The 26,047-nt window shown below is 48.1% G+C and overlaps 1 protein-coding gene across 2 annotated transcripts in view; it reads left to right on the top strand.

Moving 5' to 3' along the window:
• Positions 1-8,580: 8,580 nt before the first annotated feature.
• The window catches only part of PPP4R2 (protein phosphatase 4 regulatory subunit 2), a 79,401-nt gene continuing 61,934 nt past the window's right edge, over positions 8,581-26,047 (top strand). For both annotated transcript variants that reach the window (XR_010187002.1, XM_063941030.1), the window contains exon 1: positions 8,581-8,658. The gene's annotated coding sequence lies outside the window, so the exon portion shown is untranslated. The remainder of the gene's footprint in view (positions 8,659-26,047) is intronic.

The raw sequence follows: 26,047 nt of genomic DNA, 5'->3' as shown, positions 1-26,047 counted from the left end.
AAGCTGCAAGGATTCTTCGCTGGGCAGAGAATCATGTGATAGCACTGTCAGCAGTGTTCATCCCGGGAGTGGACAACTGGGAAGCAGACTTCCTCAGCAGACACGACCTTCACTCGGGAGAGTGGGGACTTCATCCGGAAGTCTTCCACATGCTGGTAACCCGTTGGGAAAGACCAATGGTGGACATGATGGCGTCTCGCCTCAACAAAAAACTGGACAGGTATTGCGCCAGGTCAAGAGATCCGCAGGCAATAGCTGTGGACGCGCTGGTAACGCCTTGGGTGTACCAGTCGGTGTATGTGTTTCCTCCTCTGCCTCTCATACCAAAAGTATTGAGAATTATACGGCAAAGAGGCGTAAGAACGATACTAGTGGTTCCGGATTGGCCAAGAAGGACTTGGTACCCGGAACTTCAAGAGATGATCACGGAAGATCCGTGGCCTCTACCTCTGGGAAGGGACTTGCTTCAGCAGGGTCCCTGTCTGTTTCAAGACTTACCGCGGCTGCGTTTGACGGCATGGCGGTTGAACGCCGGATCCTAAAGGAAAAAGGCATGCCGGAAGAAGTCATTCCTACTTTGATTAAAGCAAGGAAGGAAGTAACCGTGCAACACTATCACCGCATTTGGCGAAGATATGTTGCGTGGTGCGAGGATCGGAGTGCTCCGACGGAGGAATTTCAACTGGGTCGATTCCTACATTTTCTGCAATCAGGATTGTCTATGGGTCTCAAATTGGGATCTATTAAGGTTCAAATTTCGGCCCTGTCGATTTTCTTTCAAAAAGAGTTGGCTTCAGTTCCTGAAGTCCAGACTTTTGTTAAGGGAGTGCTGCATATACAGCCTCCTGTGGTGCCTCCAGTGGCACCGTGGGATCTCAATGTGGTTTTGGAATTTCTAAAATCTCATTGGTTTGAACCACTAAAAAAGGTGGATTTAAAATATCTCACATGGAAAGTGACCATGTTACTAGCCCTGGCTTCGGCCAGGAGAGTGTCAGAACTGGCAGCTTTATCTTACAAAAGCCCATATCTGATTTTCCATTCGGACAGGGCAGAACTGCGGACTCGTCCGCATTTTCTCCCTAAGGTGGTGTCAGCATTTCATCTGAACCAGCCTATTGTAGTGCCTGTGGCTACAAGTGACTTGGAGGACTCCAAGTTACTGGACGTTGTCAGAGCATTAAAAATATATATTGCAAGGACAGCTGGAGTCAGAAAATCTGACTCGTTGTTTATATTGTATGCACCCAACAAGATGGGTGCTCCTGCGTCTAAGCAGACGATTGCTCGTTGGATCTGTAGCACAATCCAACTTGCACATTCTGTGGCAGGCCTGCCACAGCCTAAATCTGTAAAGGCCCACTCCACAAGGAAGGTGGGCTCATCTTGGGCGGCTGCCCGAGGGGTCTCGGCATTACAACTTTGCCGAGCAGCTACGTGGTCAGGGGAGAACACGTTTGTAAAATTTTACAAATTTGATACTCTGGCTAAGGAGGACCTGGAGTTCTCTCATTCGGTGCTGCAGAGTCATCCGCACTCTCCCGCCCGTTTGGGAGCTTTGGTATAATCCCCATGGTCCTTTCAGGAACCCCAGCATCCACTAGGACGATAGAGAAAATAAGAATTTACTTACCGATAATTCTATTTCTCGGAGTCCGTAGTGGATGCTGGGCGCCCATCCCAAGTGCGGATTATCTGCATAAATTGTACATAGTTATTGTTAACTAATTCGGGCTATTGTTAAGAAGCCATCTTTCAGAGGCTCCTCTGTTATCATACTGTTAACTGGTTTTGATCACAAGTTGTACGGTGTGATTGGTGTGGCTGGTATGAGTCTTACCCGGGATTCAAAATTCCTCCCTTATTGTGTACGCTCGTCCGGGCACAGTACCTAACTGGCTTGGAGGAGGGTCATAGGGGGAGGAGCCAGTGCACACCACCTGATCGGAAAGCTTTACTTTTGTGCCCTGTCTCCTGCGGAGCCGCTATTCCCCATGGTCCTTTCAGGAACCCCAGCATCCACTACGGACTCCGAGAAATAGAATTATCGGTAAGTAAATTCTTATTTTTTTATTTTACAGTGAGTCCTGCTGGCAACAGGATCACTGCATCGAGGGACTTAGGGGAGAAGAAGTGAACTCACCTGCGTGCAGGATGGATTGGCTTCTTTGGCTACTGGACATTAGCTCCAGAGGGACGATCACAGGTACAGCCTGGATGGTCACCGGAGCCTCGCCGCCGGCCCCCTTGCAGATGCTGAAAAGAGAAGAAGGTCCAGAATCGGCGGCAGAAGACTCCTCAGTCTTCTTAAGGTAGCGCACAGCACTGCAGCTGTGCGCCATTGCTCTCAGCACACTTCACACGGCAGTCACTGAGGGTGCAGGGCGCTGGGGGGGGGGGCGCCCTGGGCAGCAATGAAAATCCTTTTTTTGGCAAAAAAAATACCTCACATATAGCCTCCGGGGCTATATGGAGATATTTAACCCCTGCCAGAATCCATTTTTAAGCGGGAGACGAGCCCGCCGAAAAGGGGGCGGGGCCTATCTCCTCAGCACACAGCGCCATTTCCTCACACAGTTCCGCTGGTCAGGAAGGCTCCCAGGCTCTCCCCTGCACTGCACTACAGAAACAGGGTTAAATCAAGAGAGGGGGGGCAAAATTTGGCGAAATTGTGATTTTATAAAAGCAGCTATAAGGGAGCACTTATTATAAGGCTATCCCTGTAAAATATAGCGCTTTGGTGTGTGCTGGCAAACTCTCCCTCTGTCTCCCCAAGGGGCTAGTGGGGTCCTGTCCCCTATCAGAGCATTCCCTGTGTGTGTGTGCTATATGTTGGTACGTGTGTGTCGACATGTATGAGGACGATGTTGGTGAGGAGGCGGAGCAAATTGCCTGTAATGGTGATGTCACTCTCTAGGGAGTCGACACCGGAATGGATGGCTTATTTATGGAATTACGTGATAATGTCAACACGCTGCAAGGTCGGTTGGCGACATGAGACGGCTGGCAAACAAATTAGTACCTGTCCAGGCGTCTCAAACACCGTCAGGGGCGTTAAAACGTCCTTTTACCTCAGTCGGTCGACAGACACAGACACGGACACTGATTTCAGTGTCGACGGTGAAGAAACAAACGTATTTCCCTTTAGGGCCACACGTTACTTGTTAAGGGCAATGAAGGAGGTGTTGCATATTTCTGATACTACAAGTACCACAAAAGAGGGTATTATGTGGGATGTGAAAAAACTACCTGTAGTTTTTCCTGAATCAGATAAATTAAATGAAGTGTGTGATGATGCGTGGGTTCCCCCCGATAGAAAATTATTGGCGGTATACCCTTTCCCGCCAGAAGTTAGGGCGCGGTGGGAAACACCCCTTAGGGTGGATAAGGCGCTCACACGCTTATCAAAACAAGTGGCGGTACCGTCTATAGATAGGGCCGTCCTCAAGGAGCCAGCTGACAGGAGGCTGGAAAATATCAGAAAAAGTATATACACACATACTGGTGTTATACTGCGACCACCGATCGCCTCAGCCTGGATGTGCAGAGCTGGGGTGGCTTGGTCGGATTCCCTGACTAAAAATATTGATACCCTTGACAGGGACAGTATTTTATTGACTATAGAGCATTTAAAGGATGCATTTCTATATATACGAGATGCACAGCGGGATATTTGCACTCTGGCATCAAGAGTAAGTGCGATGTCCATATCTGCCAGAAGATGTTTATGGACACGACAGTGGTCAGGTGATGCAGATTCCAAACGGCACAAAGGTGTATTGCCGTATAAAGGAAGACGAGTTATTTGGGGTCGGTCCATCGGACCTGGTGGCCACGGCAACTGCTGGAAAATCCACCGTTTTTACCCTAAGTCACATCTCTGCAGAAAAAGACACCGTCTTTTCAGCCTCAGTCCTTTCGTCCCTATAAGAGTCATATCTGCCCAGGGATAGAGGAAAGGGAAGAAGACTGCAGCAGGCAGCCCATTCCCAGGAACAGAAGCCTTCCACCGCTTCTGCCAAGCTCTCAGCATGACGCTGGGACCGTACAGGACCCCTGGATCCTACAAGTAGTATCCCAGGGGTACAGATTGGAATGTCGAGACGTTTCCCCTCGCAGGCTCCTGAAGTCTGCTTTACCAAGGTCTCCCTCCGACAAGGAGGCAGTATGGGAAACAATTCACAAGCTGTATTCCCAGCAGGTGATAATCAAATTACCCCTCCTACAACAAGGAAAGGGGTATTATTCCACACTATATTGTGGTACTGAAGCCAGAAGGCTAGGTGAGACCTATTCTAAATCTAAAAAATTTGAACACTTACAAAGGTTCAAATCAAGATGGAGTCACTCAGAGCAGTGATAACGAACCAAGAAGAAGGGGACTATATAGTGTCCCGGGACATCAGGGATGCTTACCTCCATGTCCCAAATTTGCCCTTCTCATTAAGGGTACTTCAGGTTCGTGGTACAGAACTGTCACTATCCGTTTCAGACGCTGCCGTTTGGATTGTCCACGGCACCCCGGGTCTTTACCAAGGTAATGGCCGAAATGATGATTCTTCTTCGAAGAAAAGGCGTCTTAATTATCCCTTACTTGGACGATCTCCTGATAAGGGCAAAGTCCAGGGAACAGTTGGAGGTCGGAGTAGCACTATCTCGGATACTGCTACAACAGCACGGGTGGATTCTAAATATTCCAAAATCGCAGCTGATCCCGACGACACGTCTGCTGTGCCTAGGGATGATTCTGGACACAGTCCAGAAAAAGGTGTTTCTCCCGGAAGAGAAAGCCAGGGAGTTATCCGAGCTAGTCAGGAACCTCCTAAAACCAGGAAAAGTGTCAGTGCATCATTGCACAAGGGTCCTGGTAAAAATGGTGGCTTCCTACGAAGCAATTCCATTCGGCAGATTTCACGCAAGAACTTTTCAGTGGGATCTGCTGGACAAATGGTCCGGATCGCATCTTCAGATGCATCAGCGGATAACCCTATATCCAAGGACAAGGGTGTCTCTCCTGTGGTGGTTACAGAGTGCTCATCTTCTAGAGGGCCGCAGATTCGGCATTCAGGATTGGATGCTGGTGACCACGGAGGCCAGCCCGAGAGGCTGGGGAGCAGTCACACAAGGAAAAAATTTCCAGGGAGTGTGATCAAGTCTGGAGACTTTTCTCCACATAAATATACTGGAGCTAAGGGTAATTTTATAATGCTCTAAGCTTAGCAAGACCTCTGCTTCAAGGTCAGCCGGTATTGATCCAGTGGGAAAAACATCACGGCAGTCGCCCACGTAAACAGACAGGGCGGCACAAGAAGCAGGAGGGCAATGGCAAAAACTGCAAGGACTTTTCGCTGGGCGGAAAATCATGTGATAGCACTGTCAGCAGTGTTTCATTCCGGGAATGGAAACTGGGAAGCAGACTTCCTCAGCAGGCACGACCTCCACCCGGGAGAGTGGAAACTTCATCGGGAAGTTTTTCCACATGATTGTGAACCGTTGGGAAATACCAAAGGTGGACATGATGGCGTCCCGTCTGAACAAAAAACGGGACAGGTATTGCGCCAGGTCAAGAGACCCTCAGGCAATAGCTGTGGACGTTCTGGTAACACCGTGGGTGTACCAGTCGGTGTATGTGTTCCCTCCTCTGCTTCTCATACCTAAGGTACTGAGAATTATAAGACGTAGAGGAGTAAGAACTATACTCATGGCTCCGGATTGGCCAAGAAGGACTTGGTACCCGGAACTTCAAGAGATGCTCACAGAGGACTTATGGCCTCTGCCGCTAAGAAGGGACTTGCTTCAGCAAGTACCATGTCTGTTCCAAGACTTACCGCAGCTGCGTTTGACGGCATGGCGGTGGAACGCCGGATCCTAAGGGAAAAAGGCATTCCGGAAGAGGTCATTCCTACCCTGGTCAAAGCCAGGAAGGAGGTGACCGCACAACATTATCACCACATGTGGCGAAAATATGTTGCGTGGTGTGAGGCCAGGAAGGCCCCACGAAGAAATTTCAACTCGGTCGATTCCTGCATTTCCTGCAAACAGGAGTGTCTATGGGCCTCAAATTGGGGTCCATTAAGGTTCAAATTTCGGCCCTGTCGATTTTCTTCCAGAAAGAATTGGCTTCAGTTCCTGAAGTCCAGAAGTTTGTCAAGGGAGTATTGCATATACAACCCCCTTTTGTGCCTCCAGTGGCACTGTGGGATCTCAACGTAGTTCTGGGATTCCTCAAATCACATTGGTTTAAAACCAGTCAAATCTGTGGATTTGAAGCATCTCACATGAAAAGTGACCATGCTCTTGGCCCTGGCCTGGGCCAGGCGAGTGTCAAATTGGTGTTTTTTTTCTCAAAAAAAGCCCATATCTGTTTGTCCATTCGGACAGGGCAGAGCTGCGGACTCGTCCCCAGTTCTCTCCCTAAGGTGGTGTCAGTGTTTCACCTGAACCAGCTTATTTTGGTGCCTTGCGCCTACTAGGGACTTGGAGGACTCCAAGTTGCTAGATGTTGTCAGGGCCCTGAAAATATAGGTTCCAGGACGGCTGGAGTCGGGAAAACTGACTTGCTGTTATCCTGTATGCACCCAACAAACTGGGTGCTCTTGCTTCTAAGCAGACTATTGCTAGTTGGATGTGTAATACAATTCAGCTTGCACATTCTGTGGCAGGCCTGCCACAGCCAAAATATGTAAATGCCCATTCCACAAGGAAGGTGGGCTCATCTTGGGCGGCTGCCCGAGGGGTCTCGGCTTTACAACTTTGCCGAGCGGCTACTTAGTCAGGGGCAAACACGTTTGTAAAATCCTACAAATTTGATACCCTGGCTAAGGAGGACCTGGAGTTCTCTCATTCGGTGCTGCAGAGTCATCCGCACTCTCCCGCCCGTTTGGGAGCTTTGGTATAATCCCCATGGTCCTTTCAGGAACCCCAGCATCCACTAGGACGATAGAGAAAATAAGAATTTACTTACCGATAATTCTATTTCTCGGAGTCCGTAGTGGATGCTGGGCGCCAATCCCAAGTGCGGATTATCTGCAATACTTGTACATAGTTACAAAAATCGGGTTATTATTGTTGTGAGCCATCTTTTCAGAGGCTCCGCTGTTATACTGTTAACTGGGTTCAGATCACAGGTTGTACAGTGTGATTGGTGTGGCTGGTATGAGTCTTACCCGGGATTCAAAATCCTTCCTTATTGTGTACGCTCGTCCGGGCACAGTATCCTAACTGAGGCTTGGAGGAGGGTCATAGGGGGAGGAGCCAGTGCACACCACCTGATCCTAAAGCTTTACTTTTTGTGCCCTGTCTCCTGCGGAGCCGCTATTCCCCATGGTCCTTTCAGGAACCCCAGCATCCACTACGGACTCCGAGAAATAGAATTATCGGTAAGTAAATTCTTATTTTTCTTCAGCATAGGATTATGCATGGTTTAATGTTTGACCTGGTTGTTATGTAACGTAAGTACTGTGAGAACTGAAACTGACCATCAATGTTCCGAGGTCTGTGTTTGCCTTGTTCAGAGTCGGACAGACCTGCAGTACTATAAACTTCCTTGTTTATGGAAGAACCCCCATAACTGCTTTCTGGGTGCAGTTGTGCATTGTTGGATATTCCTGAAAATGGACAGTGAAAGTCTCCTTGAAGTCCGGCCTATTACTGCCCTATAGGCACTACACACTTATAGATCTAACTGAACGATATGAACGTTCTCGTTCAGTAATGAACGTGAACTCGTTCATATCGTTCAGTGTGTAGGCACCAACGATACGCGGTCCCGTGCTGGTTCATCGTTGGTGTCGGGTCGCTTATACTTGCATGCCAATATGGACAATCTCGTCCATATTAGCATGCAGGGCTATGGGGCCAGGTGACGGGGGAATGAAGAAACTTCACCGCCGGATCGGCCATATCGGCTGTAGGGCACCTCGGCGGCCAATCGCTAATGTGTAGGGCCCATTAGGAAGGGCCACACTTTGTTTACCAACACAATACAGCTTCTTGCTGCCACAATCCTACTCTATTGTCGGTAACTGGGAGAAGAAATGAATCTTTCCGTCGACATCTTGTGTACTATAAGACCAGTAATGACGGGGACATATAGTCCTAGGATGTGTCTTTGTGTTATTATAATGGCGTCTCAATGATATACATTTCCAGATCTGAGTTAAGTTTAGATGTTCCCTTAGCGTTAATATTTACATCTGATGTATGTCACTAACTTGGCTGTTTTTTTGCGTTTATTGTAATGCGCTGTTTTTTTCCTCTTGTAATTAGCAGCACTTGTGAATGAGGGTTGGGGAGAGCTTTCAGTCCTGCAAGTTTTCAGACTATAAAATGTCCTGTAGTCCCAAGAAAGTCCAGTGTATTACTGAGGTTTTCCGTGTTTAAGGAAGCATGGGGAGAATTTAATGTCTGTAACTCACAATAAATTCTACTTTACTATGCTATTAGGCTATACTGGTGTACTTCCTTTATAACTCTTCGTCCTTCCTAAGGTGGCAATTACATTCCTCTCTGCATTAGTCTTTAGAAAAGTTTATGACCATAAATAAGACCTTTTCTTTCTTTTTTCTTTTCTTCAGATTTTGAGAAAAAGGGGAAAAAAGAACCATGTCCGGAACTCGATCAATTTTTGTGCCACGTGGCGAAAACTGGAGAAACCATGTAAGTGATTAGAGCGACTGTTTAGTACGTGGTGATCGTTTGTGTTGGACTGCCCTCCCCTGCATAATCCGTCTGCTGCACTCCAAACCTATGGCACTTTGTTTGGGAAATAAAACATACGTATCATTTTTGTTACCTGGCCTGTTTTATCTTGCGCATACATTGGCTATACGAACTGATCCTCTGTTTACTCTCTGTTCTTGCTCCTTGTGCAGCTTGTTCGGAAAGCACATGCGTACCGCTATAGAGAAATGTCTGCACACATAACCTTGTGTTTTTAGCAGGTGCAGCATTGCTGGTGCACCTTCCTCTAGCTAGTACCTTCAATATACCGGTATAGTTCATCTTATATATAAACTCGTTAAACAAAATCTTCTGAAAATCAGAAGAGGAGAAAAACAATTGCTCAGGTGCGCCGCTAAACAATTTGTTAGTTTTGATGGGGTAATCGCAAGGACTGTGTGATCAAAGTTGAGTAATTTTCAGATATGGTTTAATACAAGTTGGGCTTGGTGGTAGAAATTATGGGAAGCCCTCATATCCAGAGATTCATTGCAGCGCGCCATGTAGTATGGCTGTGCTTATTGCGCGCTCCTTTTCCTGTGTCCTTCACCTGACACACACACATTGTGCAGAATTAAAGTCCATGGGTTCTGAATGATCGATTCCAGACTTCTATTTCCTCCACCCACCCTTTAAAAGTGAGGTACAGTCCCTGTTGTCTGTATTACAAATATAGCAAACCATATCAATCTCTCTCTCTCTCTTGGGTGTAAGCGATATCAGGTAATGTAATCAGTCATTGCGTTACACCTCTGTCTAGAAGTCCTAACGCATTCTGTCATCCAGAGACACGTAATCACGTGTACATAGATATTTAATTGTCTGCACTCACTAATCAAATGATTGAAAACGGTTCACAGCTTCCACTTTAAAAGTTGTCAGATCAGGCGTGTTGGTGCGTCTATTAAATACAGTTCTGTCATTCAGTAAAATCCAAAAGGTGTTTTCCACCTTCATATTATTAGAATCTCTCTTGCTTTCTGTGCCCACGTGCATCCACGGGATGCATTGCTTTTTCTTTCTTTTTTTTTTTTTAAACACGATTTATTGGGTGGATCAAAATAAGAATTTACTTACCGATAATTCTATTTCTCGGAGTCCGTAGTGGATGCTGGGGTTCCTGAAAGGACCATGGGGAATAGCGGCTCCGCAGGAGACAGGGCACAAAAAAGTAAAGCTTTACTAGGTCAGGTGGTGTGCACTGGCTCCTCCCCCTATGACCCTCCTCCAGACTCCAGTTAGGTACTGTGCCCGGACGAGCATACACAATAAGGGAGGCATTTTGAATCCCGGGTAAGACTCATACCAGCCACACCAATCACACCGTACAACTTGTGATCTAAACCCAGTTAACAGTATGACAACAGAAAGGGCCTCTTAAAGATGGCTCCTTAACAATAACCCGAATTAGTTAACAATAACTATGTACAAGTATTGCAGATAATCCGCACTTGGGATGGGCGCCCAGCATCCACTACGGACTCCGAGAAATAGAATTATCGGTAAGTAAATTCTTATTTTCTCTATCGTCCTAAGTGGATGCTGGGGTTCCTGAAAGGACCATGGGGATTATACCAAAGCTCCCAAACGGGCGGGAGAGTGCGGATGACTCTGCAGCACCGAATGAGAGAACTCCAGGTCCTCCTTTGCCAGGGTATCAAATTTGTAAAATTTTACAAACGTGTTCTCCCCCGACCACGTAGCTGCTCGGCAGAGTTGTAATGCCGAGACCCCTCGGGCAGCCGCCCAAGATGAGCCCACCTTCCTTGTGGAGTGGGCTTTTACAGTTTTAGGCTGTGGCAGGCCTGCCACAGAATGTGCAAGTTGAATTGTGTTACAAATCCAACGAGCAATCGACTGCTTAGAAGCAGGTGCGCCCAACTTGTTGGGTGCATACAATATAAACAGCGAGTCAGATTTTCTGACTCCAGCCGTCCTTGCAATGTATATTTTTAAGGCTCTGACAACGTCCAACAACTTGGAGTCCTCCAAGTCGCTAGTGGCCGCAGGCACCACAATAGGTTGGTTCAGATGAAATGCTGATACCACTTTAGGGAGAAAATGCGGACGAGTCCGCAGTTCTGCCCTATCCGAATGGAAGATTAGATAAGGACTTTTATAAGATAAAGCCGCCAATTCAGATACTCTCCTGGCAGAGGCCAGGGCTAGTAACATAGTCACTTTCAATGTGAGATATTTCAAATCCACCTTTTTCAATGGTTCAAACCAATGGGATTTGAGGAAATCTAAAACTACATTTAGATCCCACGGTGCCACCGGAGGCACCACAGGAGGCTGTATATGCAGTACTCCCTTGACAAAAGTCTGGACCTCAGGGACAGAGGCCAATTCTTTTTGGAAGAATATTGACAGGGCCGAAATTTGAACCTTAATGGATCCCAATTTGAGACCCATAGATAATCCTGATTGCAGGAAATGTAGGAAACGACCCAGTTGGAATTCCTCCGTCGGAACCCTCCGATCCTCGCACCACGCTACATATTTTCGCCAAATGCGGTGATAATGTTTCACGGTGACTTCCTTCCGTGCCTTAATCAAGGTAGGAATGACTTCTTCTGGAATGCCTTTCCCTTTTAGGATCTGGCGTTCAACCGCCATGCCGTCAAACGCAGCCGCGGTAAGTCTTGAAAAAGACAGGGACCCTGCTGTAGCAGGTCCCTTCTCAGAGGTAGAGGCCACGGTTCGTCCGTGAGCATCTCTTGAAGTTCCGGATACCAAGTCCTTCTCGGCCAATCCGGAACCACTAGTATTGTTCTTACTCTTCTTTGCCGTATGATCTTCAATACCTTTGGTATGAGCGGCAGAGGAGGAAACACATACACTGACTGGTACACCCAAGGAGTTACCAGTGCGTCCACAGCTATTGCCTGTGGATCTCTTGACCTGGCGCAATATTTGTCCAGTTTCTTGTTGAGGCGAGACGCCATCATGTCTACAATTGGTCTTTCCCAACGGTCTATTAACATGTTGAAGACTTCTGGATGTAGACCCCACTCTCCCGGATGAAGATCGTGTCTGCTGAGGAAGTCTGCTTCCCAGTTGTCCACGCCCGGGATGAACACTGCTGACAGTGCTATCACGTGATTCTCCGCCCAGCGAAGAATCTTGGCAGCTTCTGCCATTGCACTCCTGCTTCTTGTGCCGCCCTGCCTGTTTACATGGGCGACCGCCGTGATGTTGTCCGACTGAATCAACACCGGCTTTCCTTGCAGGAGAAGTTCCGCCTGGCTTAGAGCATTGTAGATTGCTCTTAGTTCCAGAATGTTTATGTGAAGAGACTTTTCCAGACTCGTCCATACTCCCTGGAAGTTTCTTCCTTGTGTGACTGCTCCCCAGCCTCTCAGGCTGGCGTCCGTGGTCACCAGGATCCAATCCTGAATGCCGAATCTGCGGCCTTCTAATAGGTGAGCCTTCTGCAACCACCACAGAAGTGACACCCTTGTCTTTGGTGACAGGGTTATTCGCAGGTGCATCTGCAGATGCGACCCTGACCATTTGTCCAACAGATCCCTTTGGAATATTCTTGCATGGAATCTGCCGAATGGAATTGCTTCGTAAGAAGCCACCATTTTTCCCAGGACTCTTGTGCATTGATGTACTGACACTTTTCCTGGTTTTAGGAGGTTCCTGACCAGATCGGATAACTCCTTGGCTTTTTCCTCTGGAAGGAAAACCTTTTTCTGAACCGTGTCCAGAATCATTCCTAGGAACAGCAGACGAGTTGTCGGGATTAAATGGGATTTTGGAATATTCAGAATCCACCCGTGTTGTCTTAGCACCTCTTGAGATAGTGCTAAAGCTGTCTCCAGCTGTTCTCTGGACCTTGCCCTTATTAGGAGATCGTCCAAGTATGGGATAACTAATACGCCTTTTCTTCGAAGAAGAATCATCATCTCGGCCATTACCTTGGTAAAGACCCGAGGCGCCGTGGACAATCCGAACGGCAGCGTCTGAAACTGATAGTGACAGTTTTGAACAATGAACCTGAGGTACCCCTGGTGTGCGGGGTAAATCGGAACGTGTAGATACGCATCCTTGATGTCCAAGGATACCATAAAGTCCCCTTCTTCCAGGTTCGCTATCACTGCTCTGAGTGACTCCATCTTGAACTTGAACTTTTTTATGTAGAGGTTCAAGGACTTCAGATTTAGAATAGGCCTTACCGAGCCATCCGGCTTCGGTACCACAAATAGAGTGGAATAATACCCCTTTCCTTGTTGTAATAGGGGTACTTTGACTATCACCTGCTGAGCGTACAGCTTGTGAATGGCTTCCAACACCCTCTCCCTTTCGGAAGAGACGGTTGGTAAGGCAGACTTCAGGAAACGATGAGGAGGATCCGTCTCTAATTCCAACCTGTACCCCTGAGATATTATCTGCAGGATCCAGGGGTCTACCTGCGAGTGAGCCCACTGCGCGCTGTAATTTTTGAGACGGCCCCCCACTGTCCCCGAGTCCGCTTGAGAGGCCCCAGCGTCATGCTGAGGTTTTTGCAGGAGCCGGGGAGGGCTTCTGTTCCTGGGAAGGAGCTGCCTGTTGGTGTCTCCTCCCTCTTCCTCTGCCTCGTGGCAGGTACGACAAGCCCTTTGCTCTCTTATTTTTGTAGGAGCGAAAAGGCTGCGGTTGAAAGGTCGGTGCCTTTCTCTGTTGGGGAGTGACTTGAGGTAAAAAAGTGGATTTCCCGGCAGTAGCCGTGGCCACCAAGTCTGATAGACCAACTCCAAATAACTCCTCCCCTTTATACGGCAAAACCTCCATGTGACGTTTTGAATCCGCATCGCCTGTCCACTGTCGTGTCCATAAGGCTCTTCTGGCTGAAATGGACATAGCACTCACCCGAGATGCCAGTGTGCAAATATCCCTCTGTGCATCGCGCATATAGATAAATGCATCCTTTATTTGTTCTAACGACAGTAAAACATTGTCCCTATCTAGGGTATCAATATTTTCAATCAGGGATTCTGACCAAACTACTCCAGCACTGCACATCCAGGCAGTTGCTATAGCTGGTCGTAGTATAACACCTGCATGTGTGTATATATTCTTTTGAATAACTTCCATCTTTCTATCTGATGGATCCTTAAGTGCGGCCGTCTCAGGAGAGGGTAACGCCACTTGTTTGGATAAGCGTGTGAGCGCCTTGTCCACCTTAGGGGGTGTTTCCCAGCGCGCCCTAACCTCTGGCGGGAAAGGGTATAATGCCAATAACTTTTTTGAAATTATCAACTTTTTATCGGGAGCAACCCACGCTTCATCACACACGTCATTTAATTCTTCTGATTCAGGAAAAACTGTTTGTAGTTTTTTCACACCATACATAATACCCTGTTTTACGGTATCTGTAGTATCAGCTAAATGTAACGTCTCCTTCATTGCCAAAATCATATAACGTGTGGCCCTACTGGAAAATACGTTTGAATTTCTACCGTCGTCACTGGAATCAGTGCCCGTGTCTGGGTCTGTGTCGACCGACTGAGGCAAAGGGCGTTTTACAGCCCCTGACGGTGTTTGAGGCGCCTGGACAGGCATTAATTGATTGTCCGGCCGCCTCATGTCCTCAACTGACTGTTTAAGGGAAGATAAACCATCACGTAATTCCACAAATAAAGGCATCCATTCTGGTGTCGACCCCCTGGGGGGTGACATCTGCATATTTGGCAATTGCTCCGCCTCCACACCAATATCGTCCTCATACATGTCGACACCACGTACCGACACACACCGCAAACTCACAGGGAATGCTCTAATGAAGACAGGACCCACTAGCCCTTTTGGGGAGACAGAGGGAGAGTCTGCCAGCACACACCACAAAGCGCTATATATACAAGGGATATCCTTATATTAAGTGCTCCCTTATAGCTGCTTTAATATATATATATATAGCCATTAATGTGCCCCCCCTCTCTGTTTTACCCTGTTTCTGTAGTGCAGTGCAGGGGAGAGACCTGGGAGCCGTTCTGACCAGCGGAGCTGTGACAGAAAATGGCGCCGTGTGCTGAGGAGATAGGCCCCGCCCCTTTTTCGGCGGGTTCTTCTCCCGCTATTTTTCCAGTCAGGCAGGGGTTAAATATCTCCATATAGCCCCTATGGGCTATATGTGAGGTATTTTTAGCCTTGTATAAGGTTTATATTTGCCTCTCAGAGCGCCCCCCCCCAGCGCTCTGCACCCTCAGTGACTGCCCAGTGAAGTGTGCTGAGAGGAAAATGGCGCACAGCTGCAGTGCTGTGCGCTACCTTATGAAGACTGAGGAGTCTTCAGCCGCCGGTTTCCGGACCTCTTCACGCTTCAGCATCTGCAAGGGGGTCGGCGGCGCGGCTCCGGGACCGGACTCCACGGCTGGGCCTGTGTTCGATCCCTCTGGAGCTAATGGTGTCCAGTAGCCAAGCAGCAAATCCACTCTGCATGCAGGTGAGTTTACTACTTTCCCCCTAAGTCCCACGTTGCAGTGATCCTGTTGCCAGCAGGACTCACTGTAAAGAAAAAAAACCTAAACTAAACTTTCTCTAAGCAGCTCTTTAGGAGAGCCACCTAGATTGCACCCTTCTCGTTCGGGCACAAAATCTAACTGGAGTCTGGAGGAGGGTCATAGGGGGAGGAGCCAGTGCACACCACCTGACCTAGTAAAGCTTTACTTTTTTGTGCCCTGTCTCCTGCGGAGCCGCTATTCCCCATGGTCCTTTCAGGAACCCCAGCATCCACTTAGGACGATAGAGAAAATAAGATTACATTGGTAACAGAGCACCCGGACAATTTGGGTGTTTAAAGAACAAATATAGTTACATTGAATTGTTACAACAACAGAATAATTGATCCTTTTTTGTTTTTGTTTTCCCCTTATTTTAAGAGAGTAAAGTTAAGATGTATGCGGTGGGGCACTCTCGGCGACGGATTGGCCTTCCGTCATAGAGAGTCAGCGGAGTCAATGAGAAGAAAAGAGTACTCAGAAATCGAGTAAAAAAGGGGATAGAAAAGCAGGTGAGGCTGAGAGCCTCCAGTCGGAGAGAGAATGAGGGGGAGTAGAGAGGGGGGGAGGGGGGGCCCTCCAGGGCAGGAGGCGGGTCGAACCGCGAGGTACGCGTCAGGCCACAAATGGGGAGGAGGCTTGCTGTAGGTTTAGCCACGGGGACCATACTTTGTCAAATTGTTTCGAGGTGTTACGTATGACTGCGGTCATATATTCCATTTTGTGGACATACCATATTCGGGAGATTATCACCGGCATTGGTGAAGGGGTCAGGCTCTTCCAGTCTGTAGCAATTTGGCATGTCATTGCCGAAACTACATGTCGAAATAGTTTGTTTTGGTGTCTATTGAGGATTGGGAGGGACATGGGGAGCAAGAAGTATTGGGGGTCTGGGGGGATAGAGATATCAAATAAGCGCGAAAGCAATATAATGAGTTCACCCCATATTTTGTGAATTTTGGGGCAGGTCCACCATATGTGTAAGAAAGAGCCACTGTCCATGCACCCCCTCCAGCAACCATCTGGGGTGTTGGGGAACATAGTGTGTAGGCGGGCTGGGACATAGTACCAGCGGTAGAGTAGTTTATATGTGTTTTCTTTAATTTTCACACAGATAGAGCTGGAGGCAGCATTGTCCCAAATATCTACCCAGTCTTCATTGTCTATAGTTACTCCCAGTTCCTTTTCCCATGCCGCTTCGTGGGGGGCTTGGGATGTGTTGGGGTAGTCGTCAAGTAAGATGTGAATATCTGATATGAGGCCCTTGGTGTTGGTGCGTTTCCAGCAAATGTATTCGAAGGGAGATAAGTGTCTGTGGAGGAGGGTGGTGGTAGTGGTGGAGTGGAAGTGTCTGATTTGTAGGTAGCGGAAGAAATCCGAAGAGGGGATTGCTGTTCCTTCACGGATATCCGTGAATTGTGGGAAAGTGGCATTGGAGGTAATATCGTTAACGTATAATATACCACTCGAGCGCCAACATGTATGCGAGGCTTTACCCATGCCCGGAGGAAAGGCTGGGTTGTGAAATAATGGAATTAGCGGAGATGGGTATGGGGCTAAATTGAACCGTCTATTTGTTAGATCCCATGTCGCTAATGAACGGCTTACTACAGGGTGCGAGAGGGCCGCGCGTGGACGCTGGTTTCGGTGAAGCCAAAGTAGGGAGGATAATGTAGCTAGGCCCGTTTCCTCTGCTTCGATTCCCACCCAGACCTTTGCATTGCTTTTTCTTTCTAGTTTTATTCCATGCGTTCTAGCGCCCTGGATCACAGCAGCATGGTGTGACTGTGTCTGCCTCATGTGAATGTGTAGCTAAGCCACAGAAGAAAGTTGTAAGGCTATACACAATGTGTTTAAGTTGCAAGAGGGCATGCACAAGTTAATATTGGTGATCTGGATAACACCTTTAAGTTGAAAGAGATACATTTATAAACTAGGCGATTCTATTATGTCATTGTTTTGTATTGCAATTCTCCCTTTCTCCTGCAGGGTCTCCCCAGGATACATTGGGATATGGTTGAGCGACAGCGGATCTTGCAACAATCGGTCAAAGCTTTCTGGCCTTCCAGCATGCAGTGGGCCCGTCCATATAGCCCCGCGTCCTGGCTCAGGCAAATCAGTTTTTTGTTTGGTGTGGCAGGAGCGAGACCATGGTCTAAGGGCTGCTGGTTTTTAGCAACCATAAGCTTTTTTATATTTTTTATTTTTATAGTCTTACTATCTTTCTAAACAGCGTCTTATACGTACCTTTAGAAAGAGTCGCTCTAGCAACTCCCCGTCGGGTCGCGACAACACTTACCCACGAGTACAGTGCTGTTTCTGTAGCGGGGTACACTGGATTCCACAGGGAATATCATCGGGGTGTAGTGTAGGATCTTGATCCGAGGCACCAACAGGTTAAAGCTTTGACTGTTCCCAGGATGCATAGCGCCACCTCCTCTATAACCCCGCCTCTGTGCACAGGAACTCAGTTTTGTAGTTGGTGCCTGCAGTGCAGGAAGACAACAGGCAGGGCTGCTCCATGTAGCCCTCAGAAGAGCTTTTTTAAGTGAAATTTGATGACTTCCAGGGCTGCAGCAGAGACACTGTGAGTGTTAGATATCAATCAGACATCTCCTGCTGCAGCTCCATCAACTCCCCCAGCGGCGCTGTATACTCCCGCGTCCTGGTTGCCGGGTACTTACAGCGGATGCTCCGGTTTCCACTTACAGGCACACACATCACTGCAGTCTCCAGGATTGCGTGGCCGCACTCGGGGAGGAGGTAAGAGGGTCCCCCCATGCGGGACCTGCTGGAAATCGCGATCCGGCGCGGCCGGTGGGAGGTGGGCCACGCGTGCTGGCGTGGACACTGGCAGTACAGGGACCCCACTAAACCACCAGGGCAAGGGCATAGGTCGGTTTTGGAAAAAAACGTTTGTTATATGGCCCACAATACTCGGTGGTGAAGTCCAGCAAGGGGATAAGGCTTTGACCTGTAGCCCCTCCCCCAGCCCCTGGGCGCCATTTAGAGTAAATGTTCCCGCCCTGGAGCTGCATCTCTGTCTCTCTCTGTCTCTCTCATATATTCCCTGTCAGCGTTTGGGTGCCATTTTCACATGCTGATACTGGGACTGCTTGGGCAAATCCTCCTCTGTAAAGCCGCCTGCATGTCGACGCTGTGCATTTTACAGGACACTTAAGTATTCAACATGTCTGTTGACAGTGTTGGTTACGAAACAGTGCATTTAGTTAGGATTATGTAGTACAAGTACCCTGTGATATACATCCAGTATTTACTGTGCATTGATATATCTTTTGATTGTATAGCTGTACTTAGTATTACTTTTGTATTGCTAGTCCAGTGCAGTTTTATTGCATGTCATAATTTCTGCATTGTACATGTGACACTGTGTGTGCATATGTAGCTGCTGCGTGACTTCCATTTCGTGTATCTCGCTCAGATTGTTATCCCTATATTCTGTACCCTGAGGGGGGCTAAGTGCATCAGGGCAGTGATTTAATATAGGTGTTTCACAGGCTATGCTTCAGTATTTTTCTCCGTGTTTTCAGTCACCATATACCTCTTGAATTCTCTGTCTGTGCTAATACACTGAACAGGGGGTTCTTGACAAGGTATTAGACTGCTGATATTGTACTGTGTTGCCCATGATTTACGGCTTACAGGCATGTCAGCTACAAGGGGCGATGGAGCTGTTGCTGATCCCACATTGTGTGGTGGTGATGCTGCGGACACGTTAGAGGAAAACAGCAGCAGAGTGTTCAGGTTCTGGGGGTTCCCTACCCCCCAGTGGGACTGTACCAACGGGGGTTCATAATGACCCACCTTGGGCTACTTTCTCCATGTTAAGTACGCTGGTAACTAGACTTAAGACCCCTATGGGACTTCACGTGCCGGTACAACTGCATATTGTCCCAGTGGTTAATCCGCCATGGGCAGATCAACTGTCCTCTCAGTTACAGCAATTGAACCACTCACTGACAAAACAGAAATCTAACTCTCGCCCGCCTAAGACCAAGGGGTCCTCTAAGCGGCCATTACTTCCTCACAATCCACCCACGTCCCAGACACCTCGTCTGATGAGGATGGCGTGTATACTGATCCCACAGATACTGATCCGGATACTTCTGATGGGGAATCTGTTTCACAGGTGGATATTCCTGACTTATTGGAGGCTATCAGACGAATTCTTCAAATTACTGATGACCCAGAGCCTGATGCTGCTTCTAAGAAACCGGACAGGTTTAAACGTCAGAAGGTTGTTAAACAAATTTTTACCTCACTCTGACCATTTAGTTGACATACGTCAGGAATCCTGGGAAAATCCGGGAAAGAAATTCGCACCTCACAAGAAAATGCTGGCTCGCTATCCCCTCGCTGCGGAGCTAAGTAAAAATTGGGAAACACCCCTGCCTGTGGATTCGCCAGTGGCGAAGGCTGGTGGTTTCCTCAGCTCTACCTGTATCTACCGTCACTCCTCTGAAAGAGCTGACTGCTAAGCGTGTGGAGGGTTGCTTAAAGGCGATTTACACCCTAGCAGGAGCTGTGCATCGGCCCACTATTGCAGATTTTTGGGCTGCTGAAGCTATTGAAGCGTGGGCTCAGGAGGTGGAAGCGGAGCTGCCTTACAACTTTTCTGATAATGCTAGACAATGTCTCGTGTATATTGTTACAGCATCTCACTACATTAAGGAGGCGGCTTCTGACGCCGGTATTCTGGCAGTCAAGGCTTCTACTACGTCCATTTTGGCTCACTGGATTCTATGGTTACGGTCCTTGTCTGTGGATCTGGACTCTTAAGAAAACCCTGGAGGTGCTCCCTTTTTAAGGGAGACATTCTTTTTGGAGAGGACCTCAACAAAATAGTGGCTGACTTAGCTTCTGCTAAAACAGCGTGTCTACCTAGTACTGCTCCTCGGTGCCGAAGGTTAAGAGTGCTTCCTTTCGCTCCTTTCGTCCTTCAGGTAAAGCAAAAGGTCAGGCGTAGCCAAAACAGGCTCGCACTTCCAAAACCACTAAGCCCAAACTTAAACGTGCCTGGGCTGCCTGTTAGCCAGCTTACAAATCTGACAAGCTTGCTGCATGACGGGGCGGGCCTCCCCCTGGGGGGGACCCCAGGGTGGGAGGCTGACTTCTAGGGTTTACCCAGGTATGGTTAAAGACCACTTCTGTCGCCTAGGTACGGGAAGTCGTCACTCGAGGTTACGCCATATCCTTCAAGAATCGTCTCCCTCATCGATTCTGCCTGACAGACGTCCCTTCGGATCAGGTGAAGGCAAAAACTCTTCATTCGGTGGTACAGTCCCTCCTGGACACAGGAGTTGTAGTACAGGTGCCTTTTGGCTCAGAGAGGCAAGGGGTGCTGTTCACCGCTGTTCCTAGTCCCGAAACCAAATGGGTCCCCTCGGCCCATTCTCAACCTCCAGTCCTTGAACAAATCTGGCCTTGGAGCCTGGGGATTATATGGTCTCCCTGAACATACAGTATGCTTACCTGCATATTCCTATTGCAATGTCGCATCAGCAGTACCTGAGGTTTGCTGTGGGCAACTTACATTTTCAATTTCGGGCTTTACCTTTTGGTTTGACAACGGCCCTGCGAGTCTTCACGAAGGTCATTGCGGTAATGACAGCTGTACTCCGCCGTCAAGGGGTCAGGATCCTCCCGTATCTAGACGACTTATTGATCCTGGCAAATTCCACAGAAATTCTCCTTCGTCGTCTAGATTTGACGCTCCAGTTTCTGCAAGCCCACGGGTGGCTCATCAACTGGAAGAAATCTTCCCTGGTCCCTGCTCAGAGCATGGTGCACCTGGGGGCGTTGGACATTCACAACCAGCAGTTGTTCTTGTCTCAGGAGAAAGTCCTGAAACTTCAGGACAGGATTCAATGCTTCCTATCTCCTTCCGCAGTGCTCAGATCTCCTCGTTCAGGGCCCTTGTGTATATCAGGATTTGGCCCGGTTGGATTTGACGGTGTGGCTCTTGAAGCTTCGGTCCTGAGGGCCAAAGGTTTTTCTGAGATGGTCATTCAAACTGTTGAAGGCACGGAAACCAGCTTCTGCCCGGATATATCATAGGGTCTGGCACTCTTACTTTGCTTGGTGCGCATAAAACAATCATGACTCTTACCAGTTAAGTATGGCCAAACTTTTGGCCTTTCTGCAATGGGGCCTGGACTTGGGCCTTTGTCCTTCTTCAAGGTTTGGTTTCAGAGAAAAATTGCGACTCTACCTGATGTTCATACGTTCACTCAGGGTGTGTTACGGATTCAACCGCCTTACGTCCCGCCTGTGGCTCCTTGGAATTTGTCAGTGGTTCTGAAGGCATTACAAGGGTCTCCATTTGAGCCTCTTGAATCGGCAGACCTTAAGTGGCTTTCTCTTAAGGTATTGTTTCTACTGGCTATTGCCTCTGCTAGACGTCGGATTTGGGTGCCTTGTCTTGTAGATCCCCCTATCTGATTTTTCACAGTGACCGGGCGGTTCTTGGGACACGTCCCGGGTACCTACCTAAGGTGGTGTCGTCTTTCCACCTTAATAAGGAGATGGTGGTTCCGGCCTTTGTCTCTCCTGAATTGTCTTCCAGAGAGCGCTCTTTGAATGTGGTACGGGCTCTCCGTATATCTATGTAAAGAGTACAGCTTCCATTAGGAAGTCTGATTCTCTCTTTGTACTATTTGGTTTTCACAAACGTGGCTGGCCTGCTCACAAGCAGACCCTTGCCAGATGGATTAGACTGGTGATTACACATGCTTATGTACAGGCTGGTCGTCCAGTTCCTGCTACTATCAAGGCCTATTCTACTCTGTGCATTGGACCTTCTTGGGCTGCCCGACATGGTGCGACCCTTGAACAATTGTGCAAGGCGGCTACGTGGTCCTCGGTGAACACGTTCATAAGGTTCTTTGCCGTTGATACATCTGCCTTCCTGGATGCTTCCTTTGAACGCCGGGTTCTTGTGCCCGCTACAGTGCGTCCCCTCCCTTGAGGAACTGCTTTAGGACATACCCGATGTTATTCCCTGTGGAACCCAATGTACCCCGCTACAGAAAACGAGATTAATGGTCAGAACTTACCGTTGTTAAATCTTTCTGCGAGGTACACTGGGTTCCACAGGGCGCCCAGCCTGACGCACTTAGCTTATTTGGGTTTGTATGGCATTAGCCGCTGGCACCTTCTCCTGTCGTGAGAATGTGGTGTACGTGGCTACTAACGGTTGTCTCTTTTATCTGCTACTGCATTGGACTGGTTAACTAAACTGAGTTCCTGTGCATGGAGGCGGGTTTATAGAGGAGGCGGCGCTATGCATCCTGGGAACAGTCAAAGCTTTTAGCCTGTTGGTGCCTCGGATCAAGAACCTACTCTACACCCCAATGTTATTCCCTGTGGAACCCAGTGTACTTCGCAGAAAGTTTTAACAACGGTAAGTTCTTACCATAAATCTCGTTTTCGGCGGACGTCTGTGTCGGATAAAACTAGCAGGTCCAGCAGACGATCATTCCGGTTCCTCCTGCACAACGAGGACAGGGTTTCTACTCCAACCTGTTTAGTCCAGAAGCCGAACGGGTCGTTTCGGCCCATACTCAATCTAAAAATGCTGAACAAGTACTTTTGGGTACCTCGGTTTCATATGGAGACCTTACGTTCCATCATTTTGGCTATGGAACCAGGGGATTTTATGGTGTCCCTGGATATACAGGATGCTTACCTGCATGTTCCTATAGTCCCATCAGCGCAATCTCAGGTTCGCTATCCTCCAACAGAATTTTCAGTTTCAGGCTTTGCCATTTGGACTAGCCACAGCCCCCAGAGTATTAACCAAAATTATGGTGATTATGGCATCTTATTTCTGCCAGCAGGGTATAAGAATATTTCCATACCTCGACAATCTTTTAATCCTGGCACAGTCTCAGGAATTGCTTCTGTGTCATCTGCAACAGACAATAGAGTGTATGCAGAAGCACGGTTGGCTCATAAATTGGGCAAAATCGTCTGGTTCCATCACAACGGATGACTCGCTTGGGGGCTGTATTGGATTCGAGCCTTTAGAGAGTATCCATTCACGCAGCAATGCGTATGATGGGATTAATGGTGTCAACATTCGACATTGTAGAGTATGCTCCGTTCCAATAATACGCTTCTGCAACATCTGATCCTTACCAAGTGGAGTGGGTTTCATCAGACAATAAAAACGCAGACTATGGTTCTTCCTTTGGAAATAAGGAGGTCATTAGCCTGGTGGCTACAGACAGCCCATCTGCACAAAGGGAGACCCTTTTAGATATCAGATTAGGTAGTTCTGACAACAGATGCCAGCTTTCAGGGCTGGGGAGTAGTGTCAGGAAGAAATTGCTTCCAGCGGCAGTGGACCAAGGAAGAAAGTTGCCTGCCAATAAATATATTGGAACTTCGAGCCATATACATGGCATTGAATCAGGCAAATGACATCCTTCAGGGGAAACCAGTCCAGATCCGCTAGGACAATGCAACGGTAGTAGCGTACCTCCAACCATCAGGGAGGAACTCGCAGCCGGAAAGCAATGAAAGAAGTCACACGTTAATGTGGCAGAACCTCATCTTCCAGCCTTCTGTCTTTGACAGCGTGACTCTTGAGACCTCCATCCTGAAGTCAAGAGGATTCTCACAACAGGTAATTCAAACAATGCTTGGAGCAAGGAAACCCTCCTCCGCTCGCATTTATCACCGAATATGGCAAGCCTAAATTCAATGGTGCAATGAATGGAAACATAACCCCAGGTCTTTCAGAGTTTCCAGAATCCTAGCATTCCTTCAGGCAGGAATGGATAAAGGTTTAAGGGTGGCTTCCTTGAGAGTGCAGGTGTCAGCACTAATTGTATGGTTCCAAAAGAAAATTGCCAACCTACAGGATGTGCTCACTTTTTCTTCCAGGGATTGCTGCGCATTCAACCTCCTTTTGTTCCTCCTACACTGCCTTGGGACCTAAATTTAGTTCTAAAGGCCCTTCAAGTTGCTCCATTTGAACCACTTAAGAGTGGATTTTAAATGGTTGACAGCTAAGGTTCTCTTTCTACTGGCTATGGCTTCAGATTTAGGGGCATTGTTATGTCGTCCTCCATTTCTGTGTTTTTTTTTTTTTTTTGCGTTTTTTTTGTCCAGATAGAGCAGTTCTCAGAACTAAATCTGGATATCTTCCTAAGGTGGTGTCTAAATTCCACCTTAACGAAGAAATTGTAGTTCTGTCCAGGGGCTGGACCTCTCTGCTGGAGATGCATTGTTGGACGTAGTCCATGCCTTTAAGGATCTACGTAGATCGTACCAGTGCTATCGGAAAGACAGATTCTCTCTTTGTTCTCTACGGTTTTCACAGGAGAGGATGGCCTGCTGACACTGGCGAGGTGGCTTCGGATGACTATTTCTGAAGCATGTTCTCAGGCTGATTTCCTGGTTCTGGATAATGTGTCCGCTCACTCTACTCGTAAGGTAGGTCCATCATGGGCAGCACAGTGTTGTAGTGTTCATTCTAGCACCCTGCACCTTTCAAATCCTGTGCAGTTCCTCTTTCCTGCCTGGGGTGTCGCTCCCTGCTCTGGTGCTTCTCAGCACACACAGGTCTGTATCACAGCACTGAGTAACAGATCAGAGTGTGCTGAGAAGCACCACAGCAGAGAGCGACACCCCAGACAGGAAAGAGAAACTGCACGGATTTTGAAAGGTGCAAGGTGCTAGAATAACACTACGTTGTGCTTCAGCAGAACAGATATGTAAGGCAGCCACATGGTCTTCCATTACCACATTCATTAGACATTATGCCTTGGATACCTTTGCCTCTCAGGACGATGAATTCGGGCGAAGGATTTTCCTGCCTAATCAGGAGCGTCCCCACCACTAAATTGCTTTGGGACATCCCAATGTATCCTGTGGATACCCTGTGGACCCTGCAGGAGAAATATACGTTATGGTAAAAACTTACCGTTGATAACGGTATTTCTCCTAAGTCTACAGGTTCCACAGGGATCCCACCCTGACACACCTGATTTGAGGATCCTTTTTCTCACTAACCTCTCCCTTGTACGGAAGGGTGTGCATGTGTGTTCTTCTCGCCTGATTAGGGCTGTACATGATGCTCCTGCCTTAAGCTTTGGAAAACAACTGATTTGCCTGAGCCAGGAGGTGGGGATATATGGACGGGCCTACTGCATGCTGGGAGGCCAGAAAGCTTTGACCGATTGATGCAAGATCTGCTGTTGCTCAACCATATCCCAATGTTATTCTGTGGACTTAGGAGAAATACCGCTCTCAACGGTAAGTTCTTGCCATAACGTATATTTCTTTATCCCCCAGACTAGCAAAACACTGGGAGCCAGCCAGTATGGCCCCTCGCAGGTCACAACATAGCCCCCCCCCCCCCCGGTCTCTGCATTAGAAAGCTGCCTGGAGAATCCCCTCTATTGCAAGGAAGCTGCATGCCCCCTGACTTGCAGAGCAGCTCTGGGGAACACTAATGTAGTACAGTTCATCTCGTTACAAGGTCTCACCTGATAAATTTGGGTTCTGTCCGGTTGGTTGAATCCATCTAGCAAGGCATGTTTCACTGAGTTTTCATAGATTGCTGCTAGTTAGGCTTTACTGTAATAACCCCCTGACCAGAATTGATGTAGATATTGGTTATGGAAGTCTGATGTGTATAAAAACAGATTGCCGTGGTTTGAAAATACAGAAACGCACATAGTGGGGTGATTCAATTGTTCTACCCCTTGGCCTTCACTAGATGGTGCCGGGTTTAGCTGTATTGTGCAGCCTAACACGCATACGCTGCATTTACGCCTCCGACTGATGGATGACGACAATTGAATTGCTCG

The sequence above is a fragment of the Pseudophryne corroboree genome, chromosome 9, assembly GCF_028390025.1.
Source record: "Pseudophryne corroboree isolate aPseCor3 chromosome 9, aPseCor3.hap2, whole genome shotgun sequence".
Classification (NCBI taxonomy): Eukaryota; Metazoa; Chordata; class Amphibia; order Anura; family Myobatrachidae; genus Pseudophryne; species Pseudophryne corroboree.
This window is presented reverse-complemented; position numbering and strand designations above follow the sequence as displayed.